Source organism: Acanthochromis polyacanthus, chromosome 20 (genome assembly GCF_021347895.1).
Source record: "Acanthochromis polyacanthus isolate Apoly-LR-REF ecotype Palm Island chromosome 20, KAUST_Apoly_ChrSc, whole genome shotgun sequence".
NCBI classification, from domain to species: Eukaryota; Metazoa; Chordata; class Actinopteri; family Pomacentridae; genus Acanthochromis; species Acanthochromis polyacanthus.
Window position 1 is genome coordinate 24138102 of NC_067132.1, and position 12766 is coordinate 24150867.

Consider the following 12766-nt stretch of genomic DNA (forward strand, 5'->3'; position numbering starts at 1 on the left):
AAGAAGCAGATTTGCGGAACTAATTTAAGTTGGGGTTGCCGCCGAGATTATCTTTGATGTCTGATAACCAATACGTAATCATTGCATGAAATATGGTTTTACACAGGAAATGATGAAAAGCTGCATTATAATCTAATTCCACGCGTCAAGCTTGGCTAAGTGATCAAGAGGCTTTCTGCCGCTATTAAGAACACGGAGGTTATCCAGATAGAAAAGGGGGACTCAATTTCAGCTGAGTAGTCATACCCTTTCCTTTTCCACCTTTATCTGTCACCACTGGTGGATCCAAGTCCCAGGAGAGCCTCTCCCTCGCCGCCAGCCATCGCTCCTGCCACTGCTCATTAATTAACCTTTGCTGCAGCCGCCATCAGTCAGAGAAGAGGCTGATATTGTGGAGAGGAGTAATCATCGATACTGTACGGGGGCTTTTGTGCTGGGGAATTAGCTCGCTAATGGAGAGCAACGCAGTCATTGTTGAGAGTTTCAAAACTTAAATGTGAATTTGATGTACGACTTGATGTGTCCTTCGGATGTCAGCTCAGGAGGAGAGGTATGGGGATGACTTTAGGTGCAGGCATCTGGCGACGCCGCCCGCCTATATTTAGTCATTTCCACTGCGGTAAACAAAGCCTGTGAGGTCCTCAGATCCCGACTGTTCAAATTTACCTGCTGATGACACTGCTGTGTTTGGATACGGAGGGAGAAGGCAGCAGATCCCAGGAATTGCTGTTAATAAGAGTTGACTCGCGAGGAAATATGGCGCATTGTCAATTTGCAGCTGGTGGCAAGTCATTTCTGTAGTGAAAATGGGATCTTCCGTGCCAATAAAGCACAGCAGCAACTGCTAATGAAGGCCAGTCTGGTCTTATAGCGCAGGGAAATCAGGCCAGATGAGGCATTTGGAATTTCACTTCAGGCTAATCTTTGCACCGAAACACACTCACAGTCGAACATGAAAACACTCCTTAAGGCTTGACACAGTCCTCGCTCCCATTTCTCTTTTAGTACATGACTGCCAGCTGAAGTTTTCAAAATCAAATACTTCCACATTAACCGCTGAGCAGGACGATTAACTCAAGTGTGTTAGCTGAGGATTTGTATGTAAAATGTTGGGACTTTGAGCGTCCTTGATGGATTTTAATTATACTTTTTTTCCATTTGTTTATTCTGCAAACATGATTTTTAGAGCCATTTCCTGTGCTTCCAAAAAGCTTAGAGTTTCTGTGACCAACCCTCCGCCTGAAAGTCAAATGAAAGTCTGTGGAAATTGAATTTTCTCTACTTAGCAATACGACACGACTGAATATGACTGAAGACTCCCGCTTTGAGAAGTTTTGGACTTTTTGACTTTGAAAGTGAGACCCTTCAATATAAACCAATATGCTGTCAGCTTAACCTGCCTCTCTTGACATTTTGGCTAATCCCCGCTCTTGTTCTGTATATCATGGGCAGTTTGCAGGGCAGGCAGGGCTCTCTGACTCGTGGAAATTGAGCCACTGTAGTATTACTTTGCGCTGGGCTCCTCTCTGTTTCTCTTCTTTCAATCACTGCGGTTTGCTGGCCGTGCAAAAAGCAGCAGAATGATGTGTAAGCTGGAAAAGGAGATAAAAGGGGGGGGAAGAAAACTCAAACGACTAAATGATTTAGCCGTTGTCTGACAAATGTGAGTTTACCAGTTCTGCTATGGAGAGGGTTAGCCACTGTTTTGATTTAATGAGCTGTTTCTGTCTATTAAAGCAAAGGGTGGCCATACTAGAGCGTTTGAGGCCTGGTGTTATTCTGAGGTGTAGGATTGAATCCAGCTGGCTGGTCGTCAGACAGACAGGGGAGAGGCCCTTTTCCTGGATGACACACTCAGTAGTCCTTCATTACTGGGACCAGAAACCATAACCCGGCTGTCAAAGTGCTGCCGCGGACACCGCTCTCCTGAACCATGTCTAGGCAGGGCATGTCTGCCAAGGGGATCATTTTCATGTTTTATGTTATACACAATAGAACTGATAGGGGAGATGGGAGGGGGGAAAAAACAGATGAGCACACGTCTGCATTCTTGTGGGGACGTCCCATCCGGCCTAATTACATCAAGCATGAGTCATTGATCTCTAATTAGTGGAATTTATGTATTATGGAGGAGCAACGGTCTCCCTGACATCGGTCACAGCGTGCCTTGGAAATCACAGCAGAGCAACAGCTTGGTGCTAAGTCACTGGAAATGAAATAACTAATGCAGGATTTCTACTCCCCGTCCTCACTTACATATTCTCATCTCCTCGGCTTTCAATAGAGCAGAAACAGAAAGCTACTCCCCACAATAAAGAATTGACAGGAGACCAGACGGGGTGAGGGATTCGTGCTCTGTGAGCTTCAGAGATAAGCCAATCATTATACTCCACACAGATTTTATATCATTCCCATCCTATAACTGTCCCACCCAGTGTGGCTATCTGCACGTCTGGAATCAGTCCAACAACAGAAAAACTCAAAATGAGTTTGCACTTTTTTCCCCCCCTTGTGGTGACTCTCTATTCTTTCCTTTTAAAAAACTTCTCCTTCAAGAACGGCCTTACATTTCCCTGCGATCACACTATTGGCTCTTAACAGCTTCTGACAACAGTGTTTTATTTTTAAAAGAGACATCTTGACACTGACAGGCGGCAGGAGCTGAGAGACATTCGTCAGTCTCCTTCCGTCCCCCGCGATTTTTAGCTGCAGTGGAAGCCAGATGGTCAGATTCTCTGCTCATATGGTTATGTTCCTTAGAGATCACCATTCTAGGCCTGATTACAAAAAATATAAGAGCGAGGAGATGTTAAGGAACGATCGCTGAATGAGGCCAGGACAAGAGTGGCGCCACTTTGCAGAGAGCATTTTCGGGGACGTTTGTCGCCCTTGCAGAGCGACGTATGTAAAACACAAGAGAATACAATGTAGTTCACAGTTCTCTGGGGTTGAGCAGAAGCTTCTTTACAAGGCATCTTATTAGAAGTGACAGCAAGAGGTGTCATCAGTGCCAGTGCAGAGCGGTGATGATTTGTAGGATACAGCAACTGCTAAAGGAGCTGTGTGTAGGATTTTAAGGGGATCTATTAGCCGAAATGGAATATTCATAATGATGTTTTCATTAGCGCATAATCGCCTGTAATTAAAAATCGTTGTGTTTTCATTACCTTCAAAGGAGCCCTTCCTGTCTGCAGAAGGAGCAATTCCTCTTTCATTTCCTGCTTCCTACAGGAGCCTGGAATGGACAAAGCAAACACTGACTTTACAGAGGGCCATTGGTAAGTTGAAGCTGGGTCACTGTGGGTTTCCTGGAATGCTAGCAAAGAGGTGCATTTAGATGGCTGCAATCTGCAAATTCACTGTTCGACACTGCTAAAATCTCATACTTGTCCGTCAGATTGACCTTGACGAAAGGCCGAAAGTGTAGCAGACGACCTAAATGCGCCACAAGGATATGCTTCCTTGTTTTTTTTTTATCTCAAAAGGCACTTAACTGTGCATCTTGCAGCAATTAGTCTCACTTAGGCAGCCTGTTTTGTTGCACATAATGGTCCGGCTGCACTTCATTATCATTCTGCTATAGGGTGGGGGGAAGGTACTGGCTTGTTGGTGTTGCTGTAAACCAATCATAATTGTCTTAGGTGGAGCTAAGTGAAGGATAAAGAGTTTGTGTTTACTCAAAATGGTGACAAGCGGAATTATTATGGTGCAACATTTGCACACAGAGAGATGAGCACTATGGAAAAAAAACTCTCTGCAAAACTTGAATTTTTTCTTGTTTCCTGTAGTAAGGATTAGTTGTCAAAAAAAAGAAACTGTAACATGCACATAGAGGAAGGTAAGGAGGAAGTTGCTTGAAATAACATGACCAAAGTTCAGGTTTATACCTGCAGTCTACATCCGCTGAGTCATGCTATACCAGCAGAGGCATAGTGACATGACTGAAAACCAGAGGGAAAAAAAATCATGTTGCTAGAACTCTGTTTTTACCTCCTCGCCAAGTATTCTGTGTGGCAATCCAATTCAATGCCAATGAAAACAGGTATCTCCACAGTATCATTGCCATTTTGCAGCTAGATTTTGACACAGGACCTGTCTTCAAGTTAGAATCCCAGGATCAGGTAATGAAGCAGGACTCATCTGACAACATCTAATTGGACAACTTTGTTATTTGTCAATTAGCAAAGGCAATCCAACCTTGACCGCCGTTTGCCGTTTACGTTTGGGTACCTGGGAAATAATTGCAATCACTGATTAAAATAGCAAAGCAGAGCTGATGAAATCTTGCGAAACGGTACAGCTGATTTAGAGCATTTTCCAAGTAGGTTAGCTTTGTTTCATGCCCTGAGACACACGCACACATGCGAGCATAATCAACATCTGGCAGGGTGAACCGCAACATCCACCATCAACAAAGGGAAGGAAAAATGGAGGTTCTTATGCTTCTATGGGGAAGTTCTTTAGATGGGAACGCACAAAGCCCCTCAATGGCCTGTAAGTTCCTGCAGTTGAATAAAGACTTATGGATGTAAACAATGCAAGCTTTAAATTTAAAATACAATGACTTTGTAAGTATTTTATAAGGAAGTAAATGCCATATTCGTTAGGCCTTGCTGTCTGTTTACTGAGAAGTAAATACATTTCAAAGGTGGTGCAGCAATATAAAGTCAAAGGAAGGACACGATGACGTAAAGATGAGCTCAGTTCGTCTAAAAGTGTTTCTAGTGGTGCAAATATGCATGTGTCCTGCTTTATGAAGCCACTTCATAAACATATGGAGTCAAGAGGGAAAAGGGGAGAGGCTGGGAGTAAAAAATAGAAAGTTCCTGGTGAGTTCATCAGAGGCTGAGCTGAACACAGACGCAGACAGTCGGAGCTCAGAAGACCTGATTGGCTTATAAATGAGCCTGCACAGTATCCGAAATTTGTCTCTGTGATCAAATTCAAGCCTCAGCTCTGTGTTTTTTATTTGCTCTCAGAGCTGTCTCACTTCTTAGATCTACAAATGCGGTTCAGTTTCTCTTTGATTTGTCACAAGACTTGTAAAGAGCACATGTATTGCCGGGCCTACTGGTGTTGCTATGGGGTTACCCAAACTGCCACCTGTATGAAATATAACTGGATGGAGACAGAAGGTATAACCAGATTTCTCCTGCCTTTCAAATGGCTACATGTGGCTATTTTCAAGCCTACTTTCAACGCGAGAAACCTCCAGGATAGCAACCTACCTCACTGAAAATTTTGCAGTCCCACGAGTGTGTTTTTGGAGAGGGAATTAATCAATTTAATCACAGCTCTTATCTCCCTGTGTAAAAAATCCACCAGAACAGTCCTTTCTATGCTGAACAATGGCCTGGCTAAGGCAAAATTTTATGGTGATCTGACAAATACAGTTACAAATAAACCATCGTTTGGTTCACTTAGAAATGTCCTTGTTTGTGAAAGAAAAGCAGTAGTTTTTCAATGAAGATAACATTAAATTTATCAGTAAATGACTATTCTGGCTGGAAACGGCTGATTTTTAATAGAATATCTCCATAGGGGTACCAGGAACATTTCCAGCAACCATCACTTCTGTGTTCTAATGCTACATTGTGTTAGCTAATGGTGTTGAAAGGCTCATTGATGATTAGAAAACCCTTGTACAACTATGCTAGTACATGAATAAAACATGAAATTGTCTGGGTGACCCCAAACTTTTGAACTGGAGTGTTCCAGCTGCTAACAGACCAACAAATCTTTCACTTCAAGATCCTTGCAAGCTGAAACCCAAAGCCACCTTTATTTACTCTCCTTCTACATTCTCCACTAATAACGCAAACATCCATTTGAATCTAAATGCCAGATTTATGGATATTCCCATTTGTTCATTGTCCCTACATCGATACCTACTTGGCATTTTGACAGTTTTGGGTAAATTGTCATAGGAGGAAGAAAATTAGGGCACTGCTGGTCTGTTCAGTGCATGCTCTATGTCTTTTCCTTTTCAGAGCACATGTGTTTGGATGGAAGTTTTGCTCATATTTCTTTTCAATTTTTAAGGATAAAGATTTTGCACAGTGTGATAGCTTTGGGGCAGCACAATGGTACGGTGGTTTGCACTGTTGCCTCGCAGCAAGAAGGCTCTGGGTTTGAGCCTCCTGTGGAGTTGGCATGTTCACCCCTGAGTGAGTTTTCTCTAGGTGCTCTGGTTTCCTCCCACAGTCCAAAGACATGCATGGTAGGTTAGTTGGTGATTCTAAATTGGCTTTAGGTGTTATTCGAAGCGTGCTGGTACAGGCTTCAGTCCACCATGAATCTCTGAACAGTAAAGTGAGTATAGCTGATGTCTGATGGATTGATGATAGCATCATATTTATATTTATATCTTAAATAATTTGTGCTCTGTTTCCTATACGATCACGCCGAAACAATTAATCAGACACGCACAAGATGTACTTGATACCAAAGTTAGAAGATCAAGAGATCTGAATCCTGCAGTTGTGCTTTTGCCTCTAATTTGTCTATTTCTTGCACTGTTGTTAAGGTTAAGGAGAAAACTCTGAGAAGCCGACTGAATGAGATCAAAGCAGCAAAAGAACTCCTGTTTTTCTTCTTTTGTTCCTGTTATTCTCAACCTGGACAGGATAATTTGTCTTCGATTGATTTATTCTTTTCCACCTTATTTCTCCAAAGAGGGGAAAACAGGTCAGAATTCAGTAATCTCACAATAGGCTGATGATTTATTTCATGGGTCAAATAAGATCGAAAATTTCCTTCAGTTTCTGTCTGAGCACACCGACAGATCCACACAATGCATTTAGGCCTGAAATGAATGTACCTATAACTTCTTCACAAAGTCTCAAAGTACCCTTTTCTTAAAGTTCGCAACCTTTTCCTCAAATAACCCTAATTTCTTCTCTGACTTTTATGATATCATTGGACTGGGGTGCAGAAAAACTCCTCTGGCGCACATTTGGTGGTGTCTTTAAATGAAGAAGTTCCATCAGTTGGTTTGGGGGTAAATGGAAGAAGTGGGTAGTTAGCATGAGGAGTGCACTGCTGAGGGAAAAGCACGTATGCTGCAGTGGAAAGTGACAGCCTCCGAGCCAAAAACAGTGCAGATGTCAGTGTCTCTCTAAGATAAAGCACTTCGAGGGACTGAGGAGAGATGCAGATGTGGCTGTTTTAAACGGTCCATTTATAGATACTGCTAGCTAACGCTGGGTTGAATAAGTCATTTCCAGCCAGCTGGTTTGTCCAGTAACTTCAAATTGCTGGCAACAGTCTCATGCAATGGCAAACAAATTGAAAGGAAAACACCAAAGCAGTCTTTTTCCTTTTCTTGATCACCAAATGTATCAGTGAAATCAAAGAAAACGGGAACCTAGTGGATGTTCATTGCCAGAATCCAGTTTTGAAGTTTGAAGCAAGAGCACTTTATCTCATCACTTTGCCTCCAATGCCAAAAAGAAGCAAAGAAAGAAAAAAAAAACAAGCGCTCTTGTACAAGACTGCTTTTAATTTCGAGACTGCACAGCTGAAAAGCTCTCAGATAATCTATTCGACGTATAAACCAGAATGTTATTTTGACAGCTGCTCTCCTGACTCTCAGGGTTGCGTCTTAAATCAGGAGCTGCAATTTAAAACAAAATGTTATCAAACCAGGACACTCTCCTCTGTCACCGCAAAGCCGCTTTTAATAATTCATCTCTCCTGACAAACTTCCTCTGGTCTCCTGAGCTCTTGCAGTGGATTTTTCAGCAAACCTCAGGATTTCAATGACTGCGAGGTGACACGGCAGCACACCGGCTTCCAGGCTGTTTACTTATTGTCATTTGTGTTCCTTTGCAAACAGTCTTTGACAGGTTTTGATTTGACTCCAAGGCACAAATGATGGCATTACTTTAATAACCGTTCGTGGTCACAGTGGCTTTGCTCCGGAGCATTTACTATAATAGGAGTAATGTGTGGATGGTGTCCCTCTGGCTGGGCTGCCTCATTAAATGGCTGGAAAAGAGTGACTGGCTGCAGGGGTGATGCATTATTGATGAGAGAGCCTGATTAATTGAAAATATCCTCCACGCCAGGGGAGGATGTGTGCGTGCGTGGGCGAACACGCGGCTGGGGTGCGTGGCTTCATTTTGTGCGAACAACTTAATCAGTTGATGCATAGTGTATTTTAAAACAATTGTTATTCTGCACAGGCACTCGCAGCCAAACATTTACTGTATGTGCAATCACAAACGTGGACGTTGTAAATTACATCGCTGATATGAGCAGCGTCCAGGTGGGAGTCATAATCTTAGGCAATCTGCAGAATGTCAGTTGGTATTAAACAATAGCAGATATTTGCGTCAGGAGACTGAGAGCATTGTTCATCCCCCTCGATGTTGGTCTCCTGCACCTGCGACACCGGCTGAGTGGTGTAAATAAAAGATGAAGCTGTCAGGAGATGAGCAACAGGACCAAAATGAATTAGCAAAAGTAATCACTTGCTAACAACACCGAGGAGGGTTTTTCGAGCTGCGGTTCAACTGGGAGGCTGGATCAGAAGGCGAGGCCGAACCTGCGTCTATTCCTCAAATGAGACAGTTTATCCTCGCAGAGACTGAAACTAATGATGCATTCGGGCGCTCTTCATCTTCTCGTTAAGTCGGATATTTCCAAGTTAATCACCAGAAAAGGGATCTTCAAATGGTCTACAAAGTGTAATACAACTGGAACAAGTTCCGTGATGCCGGAATTTAAACTGCAGTTTGAATCAAAATTTGTCCCCAAAGAGGCAACTTGTGGAACACAAAAAATTAATTCACACAAATACGACAGTCAGAGGCCAATCTGCAGCCTGCATCAGTATCCAATACCGCACAGGCACATTATGTCAAAGACCACCAAAGAGCAAGTACAGATTCTGATCTCATAATGCAAATAGTGTTTTTCAAAACATATTTTTCCTGCAACACCACATAATTCACAATATATAAAGGCTAAGATCAAACTGGCCGATGCCTCGGTTCAGTATTTCACATTCTGTACTTGCTTTTTCGCAGCTGAAGTCCAAGTGTCGCAAGATGATTAACTGCAATGAAAAAACTCTGAAATATTTATTACGTGATTTCTCTTCAGCTTTCCCAGTTAAATATTGAACTCACTCACCTATTCTGGCCTTTTTTTTCTGTAAAGAAAAAGAAGAAAATAATACAGCTCATGTCCACACTAACGCTACAACCTGGGACAGTCGGTCAAATGCTTGTTTTAAGGGATCACAAACCAAAAATGGAACCATGATTGTATGTGACAAACAAAAGCAAACACCAATATAAAGTGTCTCTGTTGCCACGAGGCCATCTGGAGCTCTGAGATGGAAGAAAGTAAGTACACTTGTTTTGAGTGTAAAACCATGTAGTGTGTCACGTCTGTGAACCGAAGGAATCATTCGCTCGTTCGGGCTCTCTGGTGTTCAACTCCCCTGAGCGCTGGGAACCACAAAGTCCGTTGCGTATGATTCGCATCCTTTTCACGCTCATCAGGCTTCACTGACCTCTGCTGTCCATTAAACTATCGACCTTGCAGAGCACATCAGATTAGGGATGGTAAAGACCTGAGGGTGCTTCAAGTGGAGTGCTCGAATTGCCAAACATTGCTGAAACATCCCCTCCTCTGCGCTGATGGTTTCAGTTTCAAACAGCCCAACAATCACGGGCATTTTGATTGGCTCGGTATGTTGGAGTACATTGAAATGACTGCTTTTGCTGTGTTTTCCCTACGGGACAGGGCTATTGCGACACATCCAATCCAGAAGTGTGGTCTTAAGAGGATGTATCCTCCGATTTGGGACACGGCTTCAGCACCTCCATTATCTCGTTTCCTTCCCATCCTTTGTCAACATGCAAATTCAGTCCATTCTCCGCCACTGAAGTGCCATTAAGACCCATCAAGGCTTCCATCAGGATTCTGTCTGAAGTCATGCCAGGGGAAATTACAAACCCTGCTGGCAGCTGCCAATAACAAATGACTTATATATAAACCTACATTAATATGAAATTCATAAAGGCAGAATATATTCGGGGCTGAGTCACTTTTTGAAAACGCTTAAAGGACATAAACTCCCGTTACCCCTCAGTCTGATGAGACATTAACTTGCTCGAGTCTGAACATCATTGCATATTCAGCGATAGCTTCTCTGCCATACATCAAGGTGTTATAGAGTGTGAGGTAAACCTGGCATTAAGCAATGTCCTGAGGCAAGTACTAAAATATTATGTGATAGGTAGAAATACTGCTTTTCTAAAGTACCGCTTTATAGATGGGTGCTGCAAATCCAATCCTGTCTCCAAAAAATTACATTCCGAACAAAGTTTTATTTTGAAAGAAATGCGTTTTCTCACAGAAAGGTAAGACTGTGACAGCAGAAGAGGTTTGCAGTTTGAAAAGGCCACAAAGTCCACATGAGGAGGAAAGAAAAGAGGCATAAATCAGCATCAGGAGGCTGAGGTTTGTGTCCTGTGTCAGACCATCACTCTGAGTCTTAAGTTTTCTTGTTTGGTTAGGTTTTCAGCACCAAAACGCTGCGGTTGGGTTCAGGAAAATTTCACACTTTGTTTGCCACTTTCACAACGATAACTACACGTTAGACGCCTGGTGCAAGTTTAGCCACCAAAATTGCTCGGTTAGGTTGAGGAAAATAGCACGGTTTGGGTTAAAATAGGACTCTTCCACAGCATGTTTGAAGCTTCTCCTCCATTTTCTGGCTTACCAGTGTGATGAGTCCTGTCTCGTGTAATATACGATTGGTTGTCTGGGAGAGAGAGGCAGCAAAGCAATAAAACGAATGTGCGAAGATAAGTCGATTTGAAATGCAGTTGCGATATGTCCCAAACAACAAGATATGATTCCCCTAATTGAGAATGAAGTTTAGCTATTGAGACCCATCATTTTTGGGCTGGCAAATCAGCAAACTTCATGCTGCAAAGTAGCGAAATGAGGAGTTTAAACTGCGGGGTGCAGACAGATGCAGTGTTCTGTTTCTCTGAATGTCTGGCTCTGTGGCAGTTAGTGTAGCATAATGAGAGTGGGAGCTGAGACTGCAGTCACACACTGTTTACACTCATGTTAAAGGTTGGAGTCTGAAGCATTTTCTCAGCCCCCTCTGGAGACATTGCAGAGAAACAGAAAAATATTACTATAGAAACAACACGCCGCACTCATTTTGCTATCATGACGGGGAGCTGAAACAATCAGTCTGCGCTTATGAAGACTGCAGTTTCACATATTTACTTGCCTTGCAGATATTTGATGCGAACGCCTCCCACGCTGTCGCAGATCGGCTCGCAAAGACCAGGTGGATACAATTAATAAGCTTTTCTTTTTCCTCCCCAGACAACAAAACAGGTGGGTAACATACACCACGTGCTGGAAAATCCAACTGTGTCAATAAATTGCTTTGTTCCATCAACATATTGTTGCAGAGTCAATCAAGTCATCCTGCAAATCGCACCGTGGAGATCATTCCTCTTTCACGCCCTTTGGGGCCAGACAATCCGGAGAAGAAAAAAATCCATGATGCCTCAGACTGAAGTGAAAGCCTCTGCTGCTTGGGGCATTAACTAACTTCAATACCCATATAATGTAGTTCATTAACCACATGTCCACGTCTGCTGAAATGCCCCCCAGTGTTTGATTTCATTTGCTACCTCGAACGTAGCATTTATAGCCCCCCAACTTCATGACTTCAGCTGTTTCTCTCTTTTTTTTTAATGCAAAACTTTTATCAGGTTTATGGATGAGTAAAAATATTCCACTTTCCTGTGCTGTGAAAATGAAAACAATTGTCCTAAAAAAAAAGAGTAATGAAACCATTTCAGGCATTTTTTCCCCTAATCATGTAAGCTTATAGGCATGTTGTTATAAAAATCTAGCGAAAAAGAAAAGAACACTGGAACTGATTAGATATGTAATTTTTTTTTCTTCCAGATCTTAAACTAGTAATGAAATGGAACTAATGTGGAAAATGCTGAAGCACTGAGTGGATTTCACTGTGTTTGAGAGAAGAATGCAAAAATCTTCAGCATTTTAAAGGATATCCTCTTATTATCATCATCAAGTTGAATACAGGACATTTTGTTTCTATTATCTGAATATAAGGAAGTTCCCACCACATAAACTGAGCCTAAAAATATCAAAAGTGATTACACACACACACACACACACACACACACATATATATGTAAAACTAATATATGTAAAACTTATATTTTCTTTAAGAACATTTGGAAAACAAATCAACCAAAATCCAGCAAAACTCGCTGGATTTTGGTTGATGTTGATGTAAATGTTCTTCAGAAACTTTTTAATTATTTTTTTCCACCAAAAAATGTTCAAAGATTTCCCAAAAATGTTGAAAATATGGACATCAGAAGTTTCACTGTGAAAATAAATTTTTTTCCCCCACTTTTTCAAACTTTGAAACGGCTCAATATGACCCGCAGGACGACACGACGGTTCAGCTTGTTTTGAGTTTTCTTGTAAAATTCAGCTCAAAACAAGATAATTACCTCCGCCAGGAGGTTATGTAATCACCGGAGTTTGTCAGTTTGTCTGTTAACAGCATAACTCAAAAAGTCATGGACGGATTTTCACCAAAATTTTACAGGATGTCCGGAAGAGCAAAAGTAACAATCGATTAGATTTTGGAGGTGATCCGGATCACCATCTGGATCCAGGAATTTTTTGAAGGACTCTGTACAATTGAGAGATGGCCGCCAGGCCTCCAAAATCTAATCGA